This window comes from Strix aluco, chromosome 14 (genome assembly GCF_031877795.1).
Source record: "Strix aluco isolate bStrAlu1 chromosome 14, bStrAlu1.hap1, whole genome shotgun sequence".
Classification (NCBI taxonomy): Eukaryota; Metazoa; Chordata; class Aves; order Strigiformes; family Strigidae; genus Strix; species Strix aluco.
In genome coordinates, this window is record NC_133944.1 from 17,005,063 (window position 1) to 17,019,518 (window position 14,456).

At 37.0% G+C, this 14,456-nt stretch overlaps 1 long non-coding RNA gene across 1 annotated transcript in view; it reads right to left on the reverse strand.

Annotated features, from left to right (window-relative positions):
* Nucleotides 1-787: 787 nt before the first annotated feature.
* The window catches only part of LOC141929836 (uncharacterized), a 114,000-nt gene continuing 100,331 nt past the window's right edge, over nucleotides 788-14,456 (reverse strand). Inside the window, exon 3 of the long non-coding RNA XR_012625118.1 lies at nucleotides 788-1,213. This is a non-coding gene — a long non-coding RNA (uncharacterized LOC141929836). The remainder of the gene's footprint in view (nucleotides 1,214-14,456) is intronic.

Sequence of the window (14,456 nt, forward strand, 5' to 3'; positions counted from 1 at the left end):
TTTTTTTCCAATTCTAGACTTTAAAGACAATTAGCAGTTCAACAGTACAGAGTAAGAGAAACTCTATTGCATGCTGCTTCTGGGTGATATCACAGCTGTCGTCTGCACCAAAATCACTACACAATTTTTTTGTTTTTCTAAAAGATGGAGTGAAGAGTAACTACCTAAATATATGCACAAAAGCAATTTTAGTTAAGTAAAATACAATTATACTATCTAGAATTTCTTTTGGGCATGATTAGTAACAAACACCTCTTGTCCTATGAAAATGTGCCAGGAAATTTTAATTGACTGCAAGTATCCAAGGTTGCCATTTAACACATCATCTGAAAGATGAATTTATTTGGCCCACACTTAACTACCATGTAACCTGCATTATGGTTTACAAGATGGAATGATTTTGTTTTACATGACAGTTATTGGGCCTAATTCTACTCGCAGTTACGCCAGTGAAAAATTTGGAACAAGTCCATTAAAGTCAATGGCTCTATAAAATCAGGGTAAAATTAGACTCAGGCCCACCATGCAATTTAATAATGTTTGGTATTACAAACTAGGTCAGTCTTCTGCTTTTCCAATTGGTAGCAAGTGGAACCAGGTACCAGATATCACATAATTCTAAGAGAAAAGAGGTCTGCATTAAGCCGTGGCCATTCCACAGAGACTCTTGCCTATGCCCATATACCTTGCCTGACCTGACACACAATGTGCTGAGACCACTGCACACATGTGTATTCATTCCCTAGCACTTTGGGAGGAACCACATCATGAAAATGGAGAAGAGAAGTGAGGAATTCGGAAAGGGATTTTTTATTATTGTAACATTAACCTGCAAATCACTTAAGAATTAGATTCTTTTTATTAACATCAAAAGTTTTGAGCCACTTTCTCATACGATTTGACCTTCCTTTTCTTGTGAGTTCAAGGTTTTCCACAGCTTTAAATCAGGCAGGACTTTTGTCTTCTGTTTCCTGACAGGGCTATCATGCTATAGAGAACAGTTTTTCTCCTGGTATGGACTTCTGCTTTTTTACCATTTCTTCAAATTCAGAAGCTCCAGACCATCCTGGGGACAGCAGTACAGATCCAGGCTTCATGAAGTGGGTCTGCTTCTGGGGTGCTTTCAAAGTGGATGTCCTAACTTGCAGTCTTTACTTCTCTGCAGTAGAACATGTTTGCAGGGTTTCCTGCAATGGAGACTCTCAGCTTACACCTCAAGAAAAAGAAGAGCAAGTGATTAGCATGTGCTGTAGTGCAAAATGACAGACATTATCCACTGCCCACAAACAGTTTTCATGATCTCCAAATACCAAATGGTAAGCACACAATAAGTATTACTCAGGTGTTCTACCTGATCTTGTCATATCAATCATTAACATTATGCAATTCTGTAATTCAGAAGCCCAAATATGTAAAAGGACTATAAAAATACTAGTAAGTGAAGTTTAATTCAGCATCTGGTGAAGATATGCTCTAAGAGTGTAAGCTAACAGGTGGGGTTTTTTTGTTGTTTTCTTTACAGCTGTTGCTCTAAAAATAGTAATTTTAATACATACTTAATTTGGAAGCTTTTGAACAGAACTAGATATAGTGTGTTATTCATAGTCTCTCCTGTACAAATTGAGCCAAGCATTAGGTCACTGCACAAGCCACTGTACTTAAGCGCAGCTCTGGGCCAGAGACAGCGGGAGTAGAAAGGAAGTAGAAAGGAATTATTATGCTGTATCAAGACAGAAACACAGGGATTTGTTCCCCTTCTTAAGAAATAAGCTAAATTATTATTACTTTCTTGGGAAAGTCACACTCTGAAGTGAACAAACACAACCCAGTGACTCTTGTCCTCTCCCTTCTATTGCTGGTGTTGCATTACCAAATACTACTCATTGCTTGAGTTTTTAGACTGTAAACTGTTGCTAACCAACAGCTTTACAAGGATCACATGTATATGAAAAACAGTGTCTCCTTCCCAAGTCCACTGACAACTGGCTGACTTAAAAAACTGTTTCTATCTATTACAGCACATGTACAGGTTGATAGCTCTCAAATGATCCCATTTATGTTAGAACTGGTAAAGTGATATTCTATTATTTCATTGAGAATAAAATGTATTGAGACATTTCACATTGTTTTTCATTTTCCTTCTGTTTCAATATTCTTTTAACTTTGATTTGTGCCATCTAACAACTGAAAGTTATCCAAAATAATTGTTGCACATTACATCCATTACATTAAAGGTGGTCTGTGTTTATAAAATGAGATTGTTTTATGAATAAAATACATTGAAGAAAATATAGCTGTCTCAACAGCAATTTTGTCAGTTTAAAAATACAGTGATATAGCTTGAATTTCTACACTTCAGTGCATCTCATGAGGGAGTGAAATGCTTATTAGATGGTAGCATGCATTATTCTCCAAATCTTCTTTTATATGCCTATTTTAAGTATTTGATTATTGCCTGGCTAATAATAGGTGCTTCTTCAGTCAAAGAACAGACTAGAGAAGATAGTGTAAATTGTATAGCATATAATTGTTCACTGACTGCCATTGAAAATGTCTAACTACTACTGTATGACAATCTTCCTCTGATGTCTGCAGCCCCTGTTTCATGTAACAGCAATTAAAGCTGTGGGAATCAGGAAAAACCCACCCAGAGAGCAATCCCACCCCATTAATTTTTAAGTGCACAGAACACTCCAGAGGACAGGCAAGCCCACCTGGGGCCAGTGAAAAGAAATCACACCCGTCATTGATTTATTGGGGGCAGGAGATGGGTGGTGAAAAGGCTGTGAACCTCCCAGTTCCATAGCACTGCCGAGCACAGCTCATTCCCTGTCTTCTGCTCCTTCACTTTGGCCATCACAGTAACCGCACAGAGACACGTTTTGGCTGCATGCTACATTGAACATGCACAGAACTGCATCTGAATTGAATCCGGAAAGGGCCAAGGAGGCTGGTAGCCAAAAGCTATTTCTGAGGCTGTGTTATGGAAGAGGATCTTGAGAGCATGAGAGTTTAGCGAAACAGAGCAGTGAGGGGCTTCTGAGCCAACCACAAATGGATCAGCATGTTGCAAACACAACTGCAACAGACACAAATAGACTGAAAAAACCTGAAAGCTGCCCAGAAAGCTGCAAGATATGAAGGAACAGCAAGAAGTTACTCTTGGAGTCTGATGATTTTATCTTTCAGCATATTTGGAGATAATCTTCGGGGGAAAGATTAAATGAAGGTATTGAAGATGGACCTATGTAACATAAATAGCAAGCATTTCAACTACTCTTCTTCCTCTCTAATGTCAACAAATACCTCAGAGTTAGGCTGGAAGCACCACTAGCTGGTCTTAGTGACAAAGACTGTGTAGGTTTTGGGTAGTAATAAGGTATTGTGGGACAGAACAAAATGTATGTCTCTACTTTTATGAGTGCCAACGTACAGACTTGCCACACATGTGCAAGAGGATGTTAATTTTCTGAACAACTATAGGTGCTCAAACTATCTTGCCCCATTGCTTCCTAACCCCAATCAGAACACTCACATATTACTGTGGGCAATTTTGCAATACGCCAGTTGTGTTATCCAACCCTTTAACGCTTAAAGAAGCCTTTTTATCCAGCAACAATGTAACCGGGAAGGTGCCAACAGATCCAAATGGGGTCTGGAATGATTTATTCATCCCAGGCTTCTAAGCCCCTGTTCCTCAGTATTAATACTAAGATTAATGTGTCCCATCAGTGCGCTGCCAACAGGAACTTTAATAAAAGCAAGAACAACTAGTTGGCTCAGCTTTCTTTCTACTTAAGGTTAGGACATCATAAAAACAGTAGCCTACAAAGGCTTTCCCTTTAATTTACTTATTACTTTACAAAATTAAAGCATTTTCATTTAATTTAACAAAACCACACAGATTACAGGAACGTAAGTACAACACTGCCTGAAGTAATTCATTAGCCAATTTTTTAAAAGAATAAATTTAATATATTTGCATATTTTTAAATGGTGCTTATGCATCTTAAAACTTTTTAAAAACTTAGTGTAGACAGATGTATTTGTACATAACCAAAACATAACATATGCAATGCTTAGGAAGGATGCCTGATTCATAATGACAATGAGTGAAGACCATAGAGTAAATGACAGACAGGATGTACCTACAGACTAGCATTAAAGAATTTGTTAGATGTGAAGGAATAATTGTTTATATAAGTATCATCAAACCTTGGTCCCACAATACAAGTGTACCATGTCGATGGTCTCGGCAATGTGGACACTTGCCCTTGATTTCACATATGCCATTAAAGTCTTCAACTGCCAATAAATCACAACCAGCTGGACTAGATTTTGCCCAGGATGATCTTGTGCTTATGATTCCTCTTCACTAGCCCTTCGACTACACAGTTTTTACACCCTAGATCCTCAAAGTCTCCAATTTCAAAATTCAAACCCATCAAAGTCTGTCCAGAAAAGCTTGAAGAACGCAACTAATGAATGTTATCTGAAGATATAACAAAAAAAACCAACCAAAAACGCTATGCCCAGAGTTGCTGAGACAGTTTAGTGACATTCTAACAAACTGCAGTGTGACAAAATCACCTAAATGGACTGTGAAGGATACTGCAGACTGTATATGGCATATACGAATGCACAAAGTGTATCCATTTGGCATGTAACTGCAAAGCTGCCTAAGCCATTTAAAAGTAAGCTTTCAAATTCATTCCTGATCACATTGCTATACTACAAAATGTACCCATTTCTACGTGAGAGATGTTTTAAGCTTCTTTTCTTACAGTCCCCAATCCTCCTGCCTTCTTTTGTGGAAAAAGTATGTATGCGTGCTCGCATACCTCTCTTTTCTTTCTTCCCGTCCCCTGTACCAATTGTCCACCTAGCTCAGGCACAGAAACTGCAGAATTTCTGGGTGGTGGTGATGGGTGAGTGGAGCAGAAACTCCATTTCCCCCTAAAAGGCAGAGGTCGCTCAACTGAAAGAACAGAAAGGCCTTTTATTTCTATAAAGAAAAGAAGAGGAAAAAGCTCTTCACAGTGAAGATGAAAAATATTGTATTTGAATCCTGGGAAGAACTTGCTCTTCCTACACTGGAGAATAGTCTATTCACAGCACAGTTCAAATAGTCTTTAGCTTTTCAAATATCTGCAATTAGCAAAAGGATAATATGCATCTGTTTATTTTTAGAAATTACTTTATGATCACAGCATGTATGTCAGATTAAGACATTTCATGTTTTTCCATTCAAATGAGGAAGTTAAAGTTTCTTAATCATCTCAGGCACTTAGATTTGAAACTTCACCTATTTGGCTGTTACTGCAATGATAGTATAGCATAGGCTTTGGTCCATTGCCTCTGATTTTTACTGATTACTTGCGTACTCCTACAGGAGTAGGACTTACAACTGGCAAGAAAAAAATCCCTGGGAATATAACATATCTAAAGGCCTAAATGCATATGTACAACTGACAAACATTTGACCAAATTCGTAATAATATAGTATTCAGTGAACCCCACTGTTTCTTTTTCTGAAATGTTACATTCATTTTGAAAATTCTCAATTTTTTTCTAAAAATATATGAAAAGTAATCCTTGAATCGCCAATGATTTGTAATTACAAATGGCAAATGCTTGCAAAGAAAGAATTTTGTACAATGTTGGTTGGTGATATAAATGAAGCGTTATATTTCTGGTGTTTTATTAGATATATTATGTAAATCAGTCAACAACGTACAAAGTGCGAACTGTAAAAGGTAAAAGTGACATTTAGCACAGAGAAGTTTCAAATAGTGGTGATTACATAATTTCTTTAATCAAAGGACACATGCAATATCACATGACATCTAATCTAACCACAGAGGTGCAGATTTGGTTAGGAACACTTTCGTTTCAAACCAGAGTTCTCAGTTTATGCTATGCTCAATGAATACCAGCAAAATGGAAATTCAGAACGTTAAGAGTCAGAACAAAAATCTCCTGCATACACGTTGTCAAGCTTTTCATTTTAAGCTTTACATTTTGTAAAGACTCCCAGTATTAAGCTTTTTACTAACTGTATTAATAGTGGCAGACGTATACTATTGCTGATATTAACCTGACAATAATAAAATTTTAATTAAGAACTATGATTTTGTCTGTTATAAAAAGTTGGAAAGAGAGGTAGACCCATTGAGCCCACGTAGAATCATTTATCCCAGTTTCAGCACTGAGATTGGAAAGAACTCATCAGATAAATGGCTTGAGGAATCAACCTACCTCTAAATTTTATTTTACCAGCTGAAACTACAGCCAATGATTTCTTGTAAAATCCTATGCTCATCTGTATTTGAAATAGGGGTAGACCCAAAGACTGGTCTTTTCTAATGAAAAATTAACGGCCTCCCTCTACCTTCCCAAATTAAGCTGTTTTCTTTTAGAAGTTATTAGGTTCTGTTAGGAGGAAAAAAACGCCATTCACAAGTCCTATTTTATTTCCATACCATCTTCACTTCTCCATTTTACTACTGTTGTTGTTTTTTGCTCATTTGCATTTCCCAGCTCATGCTGTCTTTGAATAGTGACTGAAGACAATTTGTCCCCGTTGAATACCCCAGATTTTGAGAAAGTCTGAATATGGATCCAAAGGTTCGTAATGGGCCGAAACGAATCACTACTGTGAAAACCCTGAAGTATGCAACAATCCAGGCTGAGACGCCTTACAGTGTGAGCCTACTTGATCTTGAGAGTTGAAAGCAGAATGTGGTTGGCACCGATAGGATTATTTAATTTTTGGAGAGCGGATCATGCAGGCATCTACCCAGGGTAAGGGGGAGCCCTACAATTATGTTTTTTTAAAACTAGTTAAACCATCTCTAATTAATTATGATGGTTTCAGCTGAAACTTTCCAGATGAGCAGTTCAAGCTGGACTCAACACTGAACAATCATTGTATTACTGAAATGCTCTGGTGTATTCCAAGTTCTAACTTTTTGATTCAATGAAAATACCAAAAAATGAGTAGCATATGTTATCTCTATCCAGGAGATTTATAAAAGTCAGATATCTTGTGATTGTGTTGCTACTTTAGCAGGATAAAAATTCCTTTTCACCCCCTTCACTTTTGCAAAATTCCCCCCTCGCTGTGTCTTAAAAATGTCAAACATACTTTACTGTTTCCAAATAAACACATCATTTTTGGCAGAATTAGTAGACAAGAAAGGTAGGGGCACTGTTGTTATAGGAGTTCATATAAAAAGCAAATTTTAATGTTTCAAAATTTAAGACTTTCCTAAAGTTTTAAAATACATCCTCCCTGACTCCATCTGTATTATTGTCAAAAGCATTGTGAAGTGTCCCTTTGGAAAAGTAAATCTGATTAATTAGCATCAGTCTCCAATGTAGAATTCAACAGCTATATAAACAGCCATAGACTTTCCTTAACAACTACTCTATTATTGTTTTCAGCATTGTTAAAATCTAAAATGATTTAATTGTTTAACCATTGTGTTCTGTGCATTGTTTGCAAAGTTTGTCAAGTGAAAAGAATTTTTCCTACAGTGTTCTAGAATGATACTGAAACACACGTTTTCTTCAGAATTGCTCTAACACAGTTTACAAAAGCAGCAATTCTGCATATAAAGGGAAAGAAAGCAGAAAAACTGGAGGCAACTGACAAAGTAAAAATGCCGGGAAACAGTTTCCACTGCAGTACTGTATTTCAGATATCAGTGTGATAAAAAAATGCTGCTTTCATAGTTGTCTAGCAAGAATACAGTGATTTCAGCTGCAGTTCTCCAGCAAAAAACTACCACTACATGGTAACAGTGCCTGGATATTGACTCTGTCATGGCGGTTTAGCTTTTGTGCAAGAGACTAAGTACATGGAGGCCACTGCCCACATAAATCCCCATATCTCAGAGAAATTACTGCTTTGAAGGCACTACTGCCCCACATCCCTGCTGATCTCAGTTCACAGACAAATAAAGCAGGGCTGCAGCTCTCAACCAGCAGCAAGGCAGCCTCTCAGGAAAGGGACTCACATTACCACCTCCTCCTGGTGCCAGCTGACTATGGGCCAGTGAGGAGTAGCTTGTACTGCCTGCACCGCACCAGCTTCATGCTGGAATTGCAAATGCTTCAGTTCTTAGCTCTGGCAGTCTAACACCTTTCTTTAACATTCACTTCATACAAACAATTTCAGAAGTCCCCTGGCACTCTGCACAAATTCAGCTAACACATAGTTCCATTAAAAATTAAGAGAGCAAAAATATGTGTGTGTTTACTTCCATAATAATAGCCCCAGAAATTCTTCAACTGTGAACCATAAATGTAAATATAAACCATGGGGGGAAAAAAGCAAACCCTCCCAATGTTTACTTGCTTGTAACACAAAAAGCAGGATTTCAACATATACCACAGCAACCATAAATAATATGGCCATCTTTAATTTGGCCTCCAATATCTGACCAACCTTGATTTATCCACAGACAAAACCAAGCATCTCTAATTTGCTAACCAATCACTGCAATTCTTTTCTTACCAACCAATAATTCTGCCATCTCTAATTTACCAATAAATAATTCTGCACTCTCAAATTTACTAACCGATAATGTGACCAATTTGCTGACCAATGATTGTGTCAACTGGTAATAGTGCCCCTAGCAAACAGTAATTTGCCAAGCAATATTTGGACCTTTTCCCCCCCTAGCAATAAAGAACTTTAGTGGTCTTTGATTCAGTATCTACTACATTGCTCTGAAACTGCTTAATGTAGATAGTGAGTTTTTTACAAAGTATTTGCTTTCTGTGAGAATATTTGTTTACACTGACTGCTTAGAAATTGCACAGGTCTCTCTTAAATGTCCATGAACTAGAATATTGTTTTCCCTTTTAGCAATATTAGCATTTGAGGGAAGCCTAATTTTTCTGTTAGCAGTATTCCTCTGCATATGGCTAACTCCTCTGTTAGTACTGTTGTCATCATGCTGGGATTTGGCGACAATTCCACAGTGCTTGGACAGTGTGCACTGGTAAAGCAGTGACACCACTAGCCAGCTCTGTCACCCTTGCTGACCTTACCACCCAAGTTGATCCTGTCTGGGCAGAGATTTGAGCAGAAAGAGTTCATATATAAAGCCATGTGATTGATTTGTTTTTTCTAATTTCTATGTCCCTTGGCTTGAGTGAAAAACAGGTCTTGAATTATTGGTTTCTTTAAACAATAATAATAGCATTTTGAAGTCATGTAGTAACTTCTGCAATCAATTTTACCTCCAAGAAATGTTACCACTTTTGTGTAATTTTATTAGTTCATATTAAAGCCATTAGCTAACACAACATTAGCTCAGTGAGCAACCACTCTTAACGTCCATTTTACAGGGAAAGTCTACAGAGAGTAAGGGCATAGCAGGAGTGACCATCAGTGCTGAAATTAGTAAAGAATTTCCATGCTCCAAGCTGTTGGCTCAGACAGCTACAGAAAATAAAATACCTATAGGCTATGGGCGAAATCACTGCAAAATTATACAACAGAATATTTACAAAGAGAGACTGTGAGTTTGGGCACAGCTCTATGCAAAAGACAATAACTGCACCAGCTTACCATATATTGTTCCTTGTAACCAACCTCCTAATACAGTTTACTGATTAATTTATTGCATATTCCAGGAAATGATTCAAAGCAACATTAATTCCAAAACAGAAATTTTGAGATTTCTAACTTTTACAAGAAAAAAAAAGACAATTGCATTTTAAATTCATATAAAAATATGAATTGATTCCATTAAAATTTCATCCTGGAAGTAGTAGACTGAAAGCATATTCTAAAACTCCATTACAGGCTCCCTTCTTTATCTTTTTCTTTTCCATCTTGCAGGATAAGCACAGTCTAAGCAGCACTGTTGCTTCTCACTTTTTTTCTTCCTGAAGTCTCCTGGGATTCTTGAAAGAAGTGACAGAAATGCCATTCTGGGTGGCTGTTCCTTTAGAGGAGGTTGTGAATAGGGAAAGTTAGCCAAGAAGGAAAAGGAGTTGGCCAAGCAGGCAGGAATTCCCAGGAGACCAGAGGTTTGGTATGTTTAACGTTCTCTTGGTGCTGGAGGAACAAGCATAATACAACTGAAGTTGTACTAAAGTTGATTTCCTGAACCTCGTTATATGACAAAAGTAAAACCTAAAAGCTCACTACCTGAGTTTTAAGGATAAATAACAACTCTGATGCTAGCTTTAGTAGTATTGCTGGTAAAGACTTCAAATAGCCATACATAACATTGGGTTTTTTCCACAAAAATACTTGTTTTACAAGCTTGGGCTTTCAGTGACAAACATTTCATTAGCCAATACTGGGAAGAAAATGCCATACGTAGGAGATGGAGATTGCTGAGGCCTAACACGTGAATGAAAGATAACGGCGTTGGACAAGATGCAATGAATATGAAAGCAGAAGTTTACGGAACTAGCTGAGGGACAAGATGGTCAGTCAAGAGTGCAAGTGACAGAAGATAGGAATGTGTCTACAGCTTGAAAGATGAAACATTAAGTATCTAGATGTGTGTAGTTGCCCATGTTTCTTCAAAAGTGGGCACGAGAAGAGAAAAATTTACCTCATCAGGAGTTCCTAGATTTGTTTTACAGTATGCATATGAGTACATCCACAAGGTTACAGAGAAGTACAAGGTACAAAGAGAAGTGTCGAAGGAAAAAACACATTAAAAACACATAATCATATGCATAGACTATAATAGGGAAGCATGAGAATTGATGCAGGTGGGAAGACGGTTTTGCCTTGTCTGGTTAAATTTTCTACATTAGAGTACTATTGATTTTCCTAAGTATATAGGATACTGTATATACCCCATTCTGCTACCCTTACACAGGTTAATTCTTTTATCCATTTCAAACCCAGTCAATCAATAACAGTGATCAGGTAGGTTGTGAAATTGCCTGGAAAACACATCCACAAAGTAAACCCAATACAATGGCCTGTCTATGTGACTTAAAGCTTAGCACAGCATTGAAAATCACTAATGGAACACTGTGCAGTTTGTTCATGCTACGAGCAGTCAAGAATCATGCATAATGTAATAGTGCATCTGCTAACAGCGGCTCACACAAGCTAATTTAATCTTGTTTTAAACTAGACACAAGGAATTAATCTTTAAAGCTGCTCCCGTGATTCTCTTTGGCCCTTAAAATATCGAGGGTCTTTCCACCTCCCCATTTACAATACTGTAAAGGGATGCATTTCAGTTATCATCATCTATTTACACTTCATCTATATTAGCTGGAAAATGGATGCAACCCCATAATTTATCAGTCTTAAAAAGCACACTGCTGGCCCAGTCCAGAGGCTGTGTTTTGTTTTGTCACATCTGAAACTGGTATTAGGTCTCAGGCTCTACTGTGGAAGTTGGATTCCCTAAATAATTAATATTCAAAAGGAATTTTTTTTTTTCTTGAGTTAGTTTGGCTGTACTAATTACACGAGACTGTCTCACAGCTATTTCTGGTGTAAAATTTACCTTTATTATTATTATATTATTATTTTCTTAATTACTTGTATTGCTACAGTGCTATTGTGTTCGGTACTGTACAAACACTGAAAAAGACAGTCTTCACCCAATTAACTTATCACCCAAGTATAAAAAGGATACAGACAGACTGGAGAGTACAAAAGGAAAAAAACCCAAAAATGACATTGAGAAAGACTCATAAAATACTCATATATAGTAAACTTGACTTTGACAAGATTTCAAGTTGGGAGCTTGATTGTGAATTTTTGGACCTATAGCCAAAGAGAAATTTTAGTAGGGCTTTGAAAGACAACAATGAATTACTTTTGAAAATGTTCATGGCAAGCTCCTTGTAAGCATAAGGAAGATTGACAGAAGAAAAATGCTCATAGGAAAAAGTAACAAGTGGGAGGTAGAAACTGGTCACTCATCACTTATCAAGATTGGTGAGGCATATGATGTCTTGATACTGAGAGGAGGATAATAGATAATGGGAAAGGAAAGAGTGAGTGTGAAAACAAGTATTTTACTGAGTGTGATGGAGCTAATGGAAGAAAAACAGGGGAGGAGGGAAAGATAGTCTAGGTAGATGGGCTTTGCAAATGGTTTCTGATCATGTGCAAGTGAAGCAATACTCTATTTCAAGCAAAGTTTAGTGTGCAATAAGCAACAGAGGATAATGAGAATCTGGAAAACAGTTTATGCTGCAGGTGGGACAGGATAGACTCTCCTTCAGAAATGGTTTTCCAAACTAATTAACAAGACCAAGACATGGTCTACACATCAAATATCGGGCTAAGGGATGGTGAGAGTAAGTGACAGGACCAGGATGTTGGACACTGCAGTCAACAACAGATGTGCTGAAAAGAAGTTTGGTTGTTGTGAACAGCTGTCAGCAAAAGTTTAAAGCTCTACTTTAACTGTGATACATTGAACATCCATGGAGAAACATTAGCTGGTGACAGGCCAGTATTATGCTTCAAAGAAGGGAGAAGTAAATCTGTGAGGTTTCTGACTAGGGACAGTTGAGTATGTATTTGTGGACTATCGCTACTTCTCAGAGATAACATACAGAAAGAATAGCAAAGTGTGACCAAAGGATACACACGTGAAGATGAAGAACTAGTGCAACTTCCCTGCTCATTGCAGGGGGGTTGGACTAGATGACCTTTAAAGGTACCTTCCAACTCAAACTATTCTGATTCTATAAGGACAGACTCATTGGAATCAAATGACGAAGACTGAAATTGATTAGAGGAGAACATCATCAGAAAGTAGTTCAACAAATTTAGAGCAGAGACAAACAATGAGTAGAAGTGCTAGAAAAGAGGCCAAGAACAATTTTTAGATAGACAAAGTTAAATTGTGTTTGTATGATGAAGGGTTAACCCAGTATAGAGATCCATGAGAAAGATATGGTCAGAATAATGACAAGTATAAAAAAGGTCACCAGATGGGGATGAAGTTAGAGGAAATGGGCTGAAATGGAGAAACAAAACAACCATCATGCCCTGTGAGAGAGGAGGAAGAAAACTTTTTGGAAAGGAGAAAGGAAGGAAAGCAAAGAGGTGGTTTCAATTTTTCTTGGAAAAATATGAACTCCAGCGGGATTTTGAGTAGTAAGCAAGTAGTAATGACATAAAGATGACCTGTACTGTTGGCACAGGCTCTGAATATAATGCAGAACAATGGAAAATACATTATGAAAGCCATGTGCTTTCATTTCTGGTAAAATTTGATATTGATCTGTAGGTAAGCATGCTAGCAAGCAGCAAACATGACTGAACTTGCTTGTTTACTCAGGTCTAGATTGAATGAAAATACTTTTGTGGCATATGAAAAGCACAATGAAAGTGCTTTTGTGGCATATTAGACTTGTAGGAATAGTGGAGTTAGGTCAATGCCAACCTTCCACAATTTTCAATTTTAGATTCAAGCTAGCCTTCCAAAAGCAGCTGGAACCCTCAGGTTTTATTCTGTATCCTAAGAAATACAAATATTCTCCAGATCTTCTGGAAAACTATAAATTGAAGTCCTTTGAAGCCTGTTTAAGACCACTTCAGAGGTTGGTGAAGTGTTGCAGTTGGAGCATTCACTAAGGACTGTTCATAAAATACCTCTGTTTAAGCTTTAAATATAAACAAGCCTCATGAGATTCAAACCTAAGTATCTCCTGCTCTGATTTATAGTAAATGTTTAAGGGACAAACAAGAAAAAACAGGGAGTCTGATAAGGACAATCTTTATACGGATACAAACTAATAATCAGAGAAAGAGTTCTCTAAACCCATTCAGACTACTTCTTGTTAACATGCATTAATAACAGTTCCTTAAACAATCTCTGAATACTTGGACATGGCTCTGACCTTAAAAACGTACAATCCAAAGATAGTCAAGTAGTCAGAGAGTAGTGGAAAAAGAATAACAATAATAAAATTATACAATTTATACATGTCAACTTGATTCACAATAAGCACAGCAGATCTTTAAAAGGGACTTAAATGTCAACAGGGTGTTATGAATGAAAGAACAGAATAAACATCCATTATGTTACAGAGTATGTGAAAAACTGCATGGAAAATAGAAATCAGGTTTGATTTAAGATTATGAACCCATAAATTCACTTGTAATTCTTACATGTTAAGCCTGTCTCATACAGTACTTATTATTATTTCTAAAGGAAAAAAACCCCTAACATCCTGTATAATCATTAGAATTTACTGGTTCCTTGTGTTTCCAGAAAATACTTTGTTGACTCCATTCTCATTTATAATTAATTTTAAGCTCCCTTCAGTTTGTTTTAAATGCATCTTAGTAAATAATTTGAGCGATAAAACCTCTTTCTGTATGTACACACATGCACACATAAATGATATACAATACACACATCCAAAAAATGCTTATCATGCCTTTTCTCTCAGATATTTAATGTAATTTTAATACAAAATATTTAGGATAGACAAAA